Source organism: Mirounga angustirostris, unplaced genomic scaffold (genome assembly GCF_029215605.1).
Source record: "Mirounga angustirostris isolate CCGP_5_RB_7025 unplaced genomic scaffold, mMirAng1.0.hap1 SCAF_10, whole genome shotgun sequence".
Taxonomy (NCBI): domain Eukaryota; kingdom Metazoa; phylum Chordata; class Mammalia; order Carnivora; family Phocidae; genus Mirounga; species Mirounga angustirostris.
In genome coordinates this window covers 13,919,097-13,930,491 of record NW_026991718.1, presented here as the reverse complement: position 1 = coordinate 13,930,491, position 11,395 = coordinate 13,919,097, and the positions used below count along the sequence as shown (strand labels likewise).

The window sequence follows — 11,395 nt, the reverse complement described above, 5'->3', positions numbered from 1 at the left end:
CCAGGAGGAGTGAACAGGTCAGCAGGGAAATCCTCTTCCCCGCAGTATGTCAGTGATTCAGAATGACAGAGCCTGTGCCACTTCCAATTCAGGACTTTCAAGGTTTCTAGGGGTATTGACTCAGACAACTGGAAAAGGAAAAGAGCGTGGAGAAGTACATATGGAAGGTTTTTATGGGCGTATTAATTTCCATTCACAAGCCAGAACTCAGACACATGACCTTAAGGAAATGAAAGGGAGCTGAATGTCTTGGAAGGAGAGGAAATAGGTTTGGTGAACATCTAGCCAGTCTCAGCCACTTGGTCCCACTAGGAGAAATACAAGTTACAGCCATGATATACATTCTGTCTATAAAGATAGCAACACTCTGCACTTGTTTACCTCGCAAATTATATATAAAATGGTGTTACACAAACCACTTAGAATCACCTGGGGAGCTTCTTGAAAATACAGATCCAGGATCTACTGAATAGGAAGCTCTCAGGGCGTTTTATTTATTTTTTTTAAGCACTCTAATATAGAGTAATAGAGGAGATTACCTAATGTCTTTAGTAAGGAATAATATCACTACAAGGAAGTAGGCAGAAGAGCCAAAGCAAGAAACTCACAAAGAGAATGGATGAAGGAGTAGGAAGTTACAGGAATGAAAGAGGCGTTCCAAGCAGGAGGCAGCAGCCAACGGCATCGAATGTCCCGGAGATGCAAATGAGATAATAAAGACAATCTGCACAGCTTGTGACTTCATTCTAAGCTCAGATGTGTATTTCATTCTTTTTCAAAGAGATCTGATATGATCAAGCCTTCAGGACAATAGCTCTGGTTAGTGGTTACAGGTATTTTTTGACTTTCAAAGATTGGATATGGGGGACCATTTACTAAGATATCAGGATGGAGGAGGTACTGGTTTTGGGAGAACAGGATGGGTTAGGTTTGGGGAACATGCTTAAGGGGTCTCTTGAGACAATCAGGAATGTCTTTGTAGACATGATCAGAGCTCAGAAAGGAGATGAGTCTACAGTTTACAAGTTAGGTTTATCATCCCTCATGTGGTGTTGGGCTATGAGCTCGAATGAGATTGTCCAGAGAGAGAATGCATGGTTGGAGAAAAAGCGGGAATTTTCTGTATGATTCAAACATGAAATGTTCATACAATCAGAGTGAAGGTTTGGGCCAGTGTCTGGATGACATGACACAGAATGAGGCAGTTATTCAACTGGGCTGCAATTTTCAAAATCTCTGTTTCGGATCTCTGTAGGTATTGTACAAGTCCTGCTTGCTTTTCCTGCTCTTTTCATTTCAAAGAATCCACTGAAGAAGCTATGGGAAAACTTGGCTTAGGTATTAATCCCCTCCCACTAATGGGGAATTCTTCTCCCTTTTGACTTCATTTCTTGGTAAAAAGCATTCAGTGTTATGTTTCTTTTCTTGGCTCTTTCATCTCCAGATAAGAGACACTGTGCCCCATAGACAACTGTCCTGCCTCTGGTCTCCCTGTGGACATCTTCCTTTCCACCAACCCTGAGATGGACACTTCATGGAGGAGGAGAGAGTCTTGCACAATCATGATCAAATGTATGACTTATTTTTAAACTAACAAACAATCCTTCTGACTCCCTCAGGAGACAAATTCTAATATTTCCAAAAGAAAGTAGTCAACACCGCGGGCTGGCTCCCTGGGATATACTGTAAATAGCCTCCAAATCAGGAGTAAAGAATGCAGTTGAGCTGGAAAGAACGAAGACAAGGCCCAGAGAAATGACCACGTTGGCTTTGTTGTTTTTCTGAATATGTGTCCACTTTGGCGCTGCTCAGCCTGATGTCGGCAGAATATATTTATCACCTCACATAGCCAGGCGCTGTCATGTGCAATCAGTTGACATCTGGGGGCTGTTTCATGTTTCTCTCCTTCATCTGCCCTCACTCAAGCATTTGGAGACATCAGTTACTAAACCAAGCATGAAGAGAGAAAGCAGTGATAATAGGTCATCTTCTATATTGTACCGCACATAGTAAAACTATATTGAAATAAAGAATGGAATCATTCATTCACTCATTAACAAATTTATTTCCTGCCTGTGTGAGTCTCATGTGGGGGCTGGTTTCATTAAGGAGCAGAATTTAAACAAACAGACCTGTGAAAATATTCAGGGTATCAAATGTTGGGGAAAGTGGTAAGACAACATGTTTGTTTTTATCCTTTCCTGGAGTCATGTCAGGAATTGGGAGGTGGGTTTTTATTAATCATTTTCTACACTGCATATGTAGGGGGCAGGAGTTGGCACATAGAAAGGTGGGTCTTCCAGCTAACAATGATTCAAGAGCTACCCACCATGGTGGACAGTGGCCCATATGGCAGCCAACATAGGTTCTTGTATCATCTTGGCAGGTCCAAAAGAGAAGCTAATCCCTGATGCAGAAACTTTCTTATTTAAGGAATTGAGGTTTAAGAGTAAGGCTAAAAAGTCTAGAAGTCTATTCCATAATGAGCAAACATCCAAGCTCTACCGTGAGTCAAACTCCTTGGGTTTTGTTTGTTGGTTTGTTTGTTTTTTGGTTTGTGTGTGTGTGTGTGTGTGTGTGCGCCTGAATATAACCTTCCCTGGACCTAATGGATGCTCTTTTATTCACACCTAGAAAATCACATGCTGAATTTTCTCCAACAACTGTTTAAAACCACCCCAGTTTTGTTCTAATTCTTTTCCAGACTCCATCCTGGTCATTTTCTAGAAATAGCTTTGACTACATTTTTGCTAAGATCGAGGCCATCTGAGAGTGGGTTCCTTTTGCCTCTCTATACAGCAGAAATTGGTGTAGCTTCTCATATCTTCTCTTCATCCTTGGAGGAAGCCCTGCCTTTCTATCAGACCACAACAGGACCATCCCTCCCCATTTATCCTCAGAATCCATCACTTCCCCCTTCTCAGGGCCTTCCCCTGCCAACTATTCCCTCTCTCCCTTTCTCTATTCACTCCCTCCTGTATTAATCATGCTTTGACAACAGGTGTGTGTAGGGGCTGGCTAGCTGGCCAGGGAGAGGCTGCCCTTCCCAGGACTAGTTAATTCTTAGAGCTAGTAAACAACTTGACTGCAAACACACCTTTCACATGCATCCTCCAACAGCCACCTCCTTCATCTAACTCACACGCAGTAAGCTAGCATTTCCCCTGCCCTGAATCAACCCCAGGCCAGGTACCCAGTAGCTAGAGACCACTTCTAATCCCAGAGCCCGCAGACGTTAGTCCAATAAGCCAGTCGTGAACTGCTTCCCCTGCCCTGCCTTATCTTACTCTCAGAAAGCTCAGGAAAGCCTCTGGATCATAGTTTCTCCTCACTGCTCCTTCTGCTCCTAGGAAAAACCTGGTGCTTCCTTGTGTGGCCTTGTGTGGCATGGTGTGCCCCCTTGCCTTGAAAAGTATATGTAATAAGCTTTTCTTTCAATGCCATTGGTCTCTCCGTATAGGCATCTAGTCAGCTCCATAAATTAAAACCCCATGGATACCTTTTAATATGCCTCCCTCTCCCCATGTTTCTCTTCCTCCCTCCCACCTTCCCTCCTTTCTTTCCTCTCTCCCTCTTTGGGTCCTTCTCTTAATTTATTTTATGTATTTCATTTAAAAATGTAATTGTTTGGGCAAAAAAATGCTTTGGAAATTTAAACATTGAAACAACATAGAAAAATGTACCAGAAATCTTATGATCCAGAGAAAAACACTGGTGACATTTTAGTGAACATCTCTCTAGATAGATCTTGTATCAATGCATAAACAAACAAGCATATGTATATTTAGGTATATTTATTATATATAATATTATAAGTAAGTGTGATAATACTACACATCTTCACTCAATAATATGTGAACAGCTTTACATTTAAATAAATAAAGATCCATGTCATCAACTTTATTATCTAAAGAAAATTTTAGGTATATCACAATTTATTTACCTAATTTATTGTGTATTTATTTCTATTTTTTTTCCAATTTAAACAATGTAAGAAACATCTTTATTTATTTATATTTTCACATTTATATATCTATCTTCTTCATGTAAAGTCCCAGATGTCGGTTTGATAACTGAAAGGACATATCACTTATACCTACTAATATGAATTATCAAATCGAACACCACAAAGACTGCTATATTTTATATTTCATCCCCACCCCAAATAATGCACAATAGTAATCATTTCTCAACCCTTCATAAAAAAATTATTCTCAATCTTTTTAATTGAATCACCAATCTAGCAGGTAAAAAAAAATCCTCTTTTTGAATATCTTTGATTAAGATATAATTGGTTTTCTCTTATATATTAATCATTTGTATTTCTCCTTGTATAAATTATTCATTTATACTCTTTGCCACTTTTTCTATCTGGCCACTCATTTGTGTTTTTAATTGTTCTGTAAAGCTCTTCGGGTGTTTAGAAATCCATCCATGTCAGTCACATGATTGGCCAACAAGTTTTCCTGCTTGCTATTTTCCTTCCGATCCTATTCATTACTTTTTGTTAAATAGAAGTTATAATTTCTTTTTTCTTTTTTTTTTTTAGAGGGGGAGGAGCAGGGAGAGGAAGAGAAAGAACTTTTTTTTTTTTTTTTTAAAGATTTTATTTATTTGACAGAGAGAGACACAGCGAGAGAGGGAACACAAGCAGGGGGAGTGGGGGAAGGAGAAGCAGGCTTCCCGCAGAGCAGGGAGCCCGATGTGGGGCTCGATCCCAGGACCCTGGGATCATGACCTGAGCCGAAGGCAGGCGCTTAACGACTGAGCCACCCAGGCACCCCGGAAAAGAAAGAATCTTGAGCAGGCCCCACGCCCAGCCCCATGTGGGGCTCCATATCACAAACCTGAGATCATGACCTGAACTGAAATCAAGAGTCAGATGTTTACCTACTGAGCCACCCAGGGGCCTATTAGGCTCAGGTCATGATCTCGGGGTTCTGAGATCAAGCTTCGAGGGGCCTGTGCTCAGTGGGCAGCGTGCTTGAGGATTCTCTCCCTCCCTCTGCCCCTCCCCCTAACTCTCTCTCTCTCTCTCTCTCTCTCAATCAATCAAATAAATAAATAAATCTTTAAAAAAAAGAAGTTGTAATTTCTAATGCAGTCCAATGTATTAATAGTTTTCCTTTTTGGTTTCGAGCTTCCCTGGAATTCTTAGACAGAATTTCTCAGTGGCTACGTTCTATCTTCAGTGGTTTCGAGTTAACAGTGTAATGTTTACCCAGCTGGAGTTTATTTTGAGGTGCCAGGTGAGTGGGGGCCCTCCTGGCCCTTTCCCCTTTCTTCATTTTCCAGCCCATGACTCTCCACCTTCAGAGTCATCTTGGTATAAAAACCCGAGGTTCACCTGATATCCTTCACTTCTGTTCATCCAATAAATCCAGGTAGTAACTTAAATAACCACAATAAACTTCTGTTTTTTTTTTTTTTTCAGACTTTATGAAGTGTTCCCACATCTATTATCTCACCTGAACCTCACCACAACCCAGGAGGGATTAGATGAGCCTTCAATCACACGTGCGAGTGGACATTGCTGGGGAGGAAGACAGGGAGGCCTGGAGAAGCTGGGACTGCCTCCAGGTAGTTCCAAGTGAGAAAAACGTGAAGGTCATGCTAGAGTCTGTCTGATTCAAAAACCGCACTCTTTTTCTAACAACACGTAGCTCCCGTACACATACCAGTGCCTCTGTTGTGTATCTCTATGCACCTCCTCGTCTCCATCCCAACTCCTCCGGTGCAAGTTTTTATTCTCTCTCAACTGCATTTTTTTCAGGTGTCCCTACTACAATTTATTCATGGTCTTAGATTAATCTTCCTGAATTGCGGTGCTATTTGCACACTCGGAACGGTTCAGCCAATTGAATATGCTTTTGCCAAGGCACGTAGAGACCTTCAAGATAGGGCGTCAGTCTGCCCTCCACCTTTGTCTCCCATTAGTCCTCTATATGGACTTGGGTTTCAGGGAACCAAGTATTGGCCAATACTCGAACATGCCTCCATGCAGCCCTATACCACACCTTGTTTCAAGCCACGAGTTCTTTTTACATCAACATGGATGGGACTGGAGGACATTATGCTAAGTGAAATAAGTCAAGCAGAGAAAGTCAATTATCATATGGTTTCACTTATTTGTGGAACATAAGGAATAGCATGGAGGACATTAGGAGAAGGAAGGGAAAAGTGAAGGGGGGGAAATCGGAGGGGGAGACAAACCATGAGAGACGATGGACTCTGAAAAACAAACTGGGGGTTTTAGAGGGGAGGGGGGTGGGGGGATGGGTTAGCCTGGTGATGGGTATTAAGGAGGGCACGATTGAATGGAGCACTGGGTGTTATATGAAAACAATGAAACATGGATCACTACATCAAAAACTAATGAGGTATTGTATGACTAACATAATAAAATAAAATTAAAATAATAATAATAATAATAATTTAAAAAAAGAAAGAAAAATAACTACTGTCTCTCCTTTCTCTTTTTTAGCACCCTATCCTGCCTTGAGGCCTGGCCCAAATTCCACATCCCTCACGAAACCCTTCCTGGAACATTCCAGTATTCTTTCTTTCCCCTTTAAATTTCCCCGATCCTTTATCTGTGACTCTCCCATGACTCATAACTTTCTCCTTCAGTTTGTGCCAGCATCGTACTTTTCTTATCAGACCATGGACTTCTTGAGTTAATGGATCAACTCTTCTCTAAATTTTTTATTGCCCATTTCCCAATACTTAACACAATGACTAGCACAGGTAAATATCTAAAAGCCAATTAGTGAGTGATGTGCAAACAAACTATAAAATGAATGGATGACTTTGGATTACTTTGGGAAGCCTCTATATTCCCAGAGATTTTCTCCTTTTACACCTTTTGCCTGCCCCAGTGCCCACCAACACACACTCCTGATGACTAAAGTCTGCCATCCCACCAACAGAATGCCATGATTTCCATTCATTACTCTGGTCAATGCAAAAGGCTCATGTCCCAAGGATCGGATGCCCACATTTCTTGGAGAAATATTATATTATCTATGATAAATGAAGGACTCGAGAGTGGAATTTTCCCCAAAGTCTGGGGATGGCTGCATATGGGATAAAACAGTGTGCCCCAGTAAGTCTGCCGAAATAGTAGCTGAAGGAAAAATTGGGCCAGTTTGGAGGAGTTGCCACTGACACAGGACCCACCTGCTTTGCAGCTCTGTGGGTCAGTTTTATAGCCTTCGGAGTTGTACATATGAGTGTCTCCTACTTTGTGCTCTCTTCCCGCCTATGACAACCTGGCTGCCTTCTGGGGTCTTATGGCCCCAGATCTACTGCAATGCCCCTCGAAACAGCAGACCATGTTACATACCCCTGCCACCCCTCTGCCCAGGGAAGTTCTTGTCCTCAATCGGGCCATCATCTTGGGACATTTCATCCCAGAGAAAAGAGGAGCAGTCCTAAGACATGTGGAAAGGATGGTGTGTTCACAAAGAAAACTGACAAACAACACTCTCTTGCCCCAAAGGCAAGGCATTACTTTAGAGAAGGCTGAGTGCCAATTTGTTATAATTGAATAAATCAGATTTCTAATGTTTAATAACAGATGTTCTGGCTACAACTCATGAAATCATTTAATATTGCTTTATGCTCTGGTAATAAAAAAAGTCATCTGGCTCCACTTGGCCCAGGTTACATATCTTCCTCAAAGGGTCAAAATGATTTGATGCAGTTCTTGGATCAAAAGGGCTGATGTTTTCTGTATGTTATGGGCTGTGGGTGGGGTGTGCTCACAGAACGGCACGGATGCTGGCATCATACAGGCTTTGCAGCCAATGGCCTGAGGTATATCTCTGACCCCGAAACTTGCCCTTACTCTTGACCTTGGAGAATCTGCATGCTACCCAGGAGGCTCACTCTTTCCACTCTTCATATTCCCCACACCTGCCAGTGCCAGCTTCCAGGGAAGGCTAAAGTAGGTTGGCCAGCCACTCTGGGCGAGGTTGCCAGGGTACCAGAGCTTAATGCCTACAGCCCCAAAAGGGAGCAAGTAAATAGGAATGACCCGACTCTCTGGGAATAAGCTTCACAGATGAGTTTGGATTAATCTAGAGGTGGGGAGCAAGGGAAAATGTGCCTGACGAAGGCTAGTAATAAATCAGAAGAACTTGCAGCATGGATAAATGATGAATTGCCAAGATGACTCAAATATTAAAATAACCAAGTTAATCAAAAAAGATTTTTTAAAGAAGTTGATGATAAAACAATGGGATTCCTTATCTTCAAAGAAAATCTAAGGGAAAAATTAAACAAAGGCAAGCAGAGGTCAAAGAGGGAGATGGTGGGATAATTTAAGCATTGCTTGAGAAGCCAATTGAAAGGAGGTAAAGGAAGATCCAAGGCTATAAAAAAAGGGACCTTTGCTACAACTTCTCAAAGGGAGTGATAATTCCTTCCAGGGAAGCATGATGTCAATACTTAGTAAAACAAAAGACAAATTCTGAGCTACAGCATAAACACAACTCTGGATAATGAATTCTAGAGAAGCATACTACATGCACTCACGGCATCCTGGAGGCAAGAGCACAAGGTAAACTTCACAGTCAAGTTCACACACACACACACACACACACACAGGACACAAAAGCAGGTAGGAGAAAGGTAGAAAATAATCTAGGAATTTCTTCTGAGGTCTTCTGCTTTCTCCCCACAGCAACATTCCCCTGAGGAAACCGCTTCCCCCCGTCCATGATGCCCCCAAAGGAAATCTCATGTTTAGGTACTCACTCAATCCTGCACTTCAAGGATCCAGATACATCAGGTTCATTCTGAACCTGCAAGTAGCTGACACCTGTTTGGGGAAACCAATGTGTAAACAGACAACCATACACACAAGGATAGAATTGTGTGCAAAGGTGTGGTGGGATCCCAGAGGGAAGATGAACATTGGGCCTGAGAAGAGATCCTGGGCTGTTTCAGGATTCCAGTGATACCAAACAGATCACTTCCTGTTTATGTGGGCAGAAACAAATGCAATCGATAATATTGGTGCCCAACCCAGTAAGGAGAGACATGTCAGAAAATCAGAATGTCAGGGCTGAGAAGGATTAGAAAGAGTATCTAATTCAAGTCCCTGAATGATAGATGGTGAGATTGAGGCTTAGCAGGAACTGACTTGCCAAGCGATGGTTGGCCAGTGGTAGAACCAGAAGTCAATTTTAATCTAGCTGTATTTTTTCTGAAAGGCAATATAATTTCATACTCACTTTTCAATTTTAGTAAAATATGTGAGTGAGATGAAATGCAAGCGTACAACCTGTTTCTGCATTGACATTTTATATTAATAAGACTTTCAATTTCTTTATCTTAGACATCTTATTTTGGAACTTGCAGTCCAAGTTCTAATTCTCTTCCCGCCATCTTATCAGAATCAATGAGGGGGTGCAAGCAACTTATTTCCTTGAAACACAAAAGTCAAAGAGATGGGATACTGAGAGTCCCATTGAGTTTGAGAGTATTTACAGACCTAGATATGCAAACGAGAAAGACAGGCCTGTGTCTGCCAGAGCTAGGGTGATCCCACAGTGCCGAAAACCCACTCCAATCACAGTCCAATCTAATTGCAGGCTTGCAAACTGATAACAACAGTGACGCAACACTGAGATCATTTGTTGAACACTCCCTGCCCCCCAAGGACTTTAGGCAGGGCCAAACTCACTTCTGAAGTGCCCAGCCACTGGCGCCTGTGATCCAAACTCCTATGTGTCTGGCTCTCCGTGTTCAAGGAGCTCAGAGCTGGAGGGTCAGGGAGCGAGCTGTGGTACAAGTTGGAGGACTGTAAAGGCTGCCCCAGGGCAGCAGAACAGGGCTGCCAGAGGAGGGCAGAGCTGCTCCAAGACCCGCTGGGTGTGGAGAGTGGCTGATAAGGGAGAATAAGCATTGACTTGGAGAAAAACGTTGCGAGTCCCTGGCGTCCCTTGCACTAAAATTTTGGTTCTGCCACCAACTCTGCATGAGGTCGGGCAAATTCTTTACTACAGTTCATTGGTTTTAAAGGCACATTTCTGCCCCCCCCCCCCATTTTAAAAGTTCTGAAATTCCAATGTGTCTTGCAACTGGTGGAGTCTTATAATTTTCAAAGTTTTTTATTTCCTTTTGTGATGGTAAATAAAAAAAATGACATGCCTTACAACCAGTGGCATTTCACATTTGATAACATTTAGTAGTATTTATCATCTCTGTTTATAAGATAAAAATAATATTAAATTAAAATTTTAATATTTGAGGTTTAATGTAAGGGTTAGATTATATGACGTAAAAAAAAAAAATTAGGAAAGTATCCAATATCTAAGAATGGCCTCAAATGGTAAATGTAGATGCTAAATGATAACTCAGTCTGCAGGCCTCCTGAGCCAGGCAAGGTCTGTTCCTAGTTTCTGGTTCACAAAGATTACCTGGGAAAGTCAAATAGGAAAAATAGCTGATATCTGTGGATTGCTGATTTGGTGCCAGGCAGCGTGCCAATTGATTTCATGGGCTTTACTTCACTTTGTCTTACCGTGCTCTCAGATACAACATCAGAGATCACACCTACCTGTCAAAGATCCCACAGTTAATGACAAAATGAGGACTTGAATTCTTTGTGACAAGCCATGCTTTCTAGCATCAAGCTGATGAGCGCAGTTGATTACCATGAACCCTAGGAGTTTCCAGAATCCTTCCATGCTCTGTACACCAGACCTCTGGGCTCTAAGAAAGGTGAATGATGGCCTTTTCCATGCATCCTAGGAAACTGGATTAATATGTTGGACCAAGGTGTCAGGAACTGGATAAGGACTAGCCCAGGTATTATAGAAAAGAATCCTGCAAAAGTGCCTAACCCTGACTCAACATGAGATGGTTCCTGGCTCCTCCTGGTGCGAAGCTCCCACCGTGACAACCTCAAGTAGAAGCAAAAGAGGTGGGGAAACACCCTCGGGGTCTTGTTACAATGGTTTGAACTCAAACAATCTCCTGATGGCTTCTCTGGGCCAAGGCCAACTACAATGGTGTGTTCCTCACAAGTAGTCTATTCCCATTTCTGAGACTCCCTGAGGTGTATTCAATAATGCACTCCTCATTCTGAAGCAGATGGAAAAGTGTTTAAAAAGGTGCCAGGTTTATTTATGGAAGCATGAGATTGAATTTAAGAGATGCGCTTTGCCAATATGAAATGTGAACTCTCAAAACAGGAAGTGTGTTTTACTGCCTATTTATTTTATTGCCGTATCAGCTGCCCAGAGCCTAAGAATCCTTCCTCTCAGGAATTATTTATTTTCTAACTTCTGAACCAGAACATCTTGACCATCAGCCCTCGAGCTCCTTACTGCCAGATTCCCAACTACAAACATGTGCCTTACTGTCTCTCATAGGGGAGCCACTG

The 11,395-nt window shown here is 42.1% G+C and overlaps 1 long non-coding RNA gene across 2 annotated transcripts; it reads left to right on the top strand.

The window, feature by feature from the left end:
* Window positions 1-767: 767 nt before the first annotated feature.
* Window positions 768-5,523, top strand: LOC123850421 (uncharacterized). Of its 2 annotated transcripts, XR_010405978.1 has the most exons (4): window positions 768-819; window positions 1,256-1,338; window positions 1,445-1,572; window positions 5,435-5,523. It is a non-coding gene; the product is annotated as an uncharacterized LOC123850421 (long non-coding RNA). The 2 variants fall into 2 exon arrangements; XR_006792342.2 differs by lacking the exon at window positions 5,435-5,523 and having other exon boundaries at window positions 1,445-2,030.
* The last annotated feature ends 5,872 nt before the right edge of the window (window positions 5,524-11,395 follow it).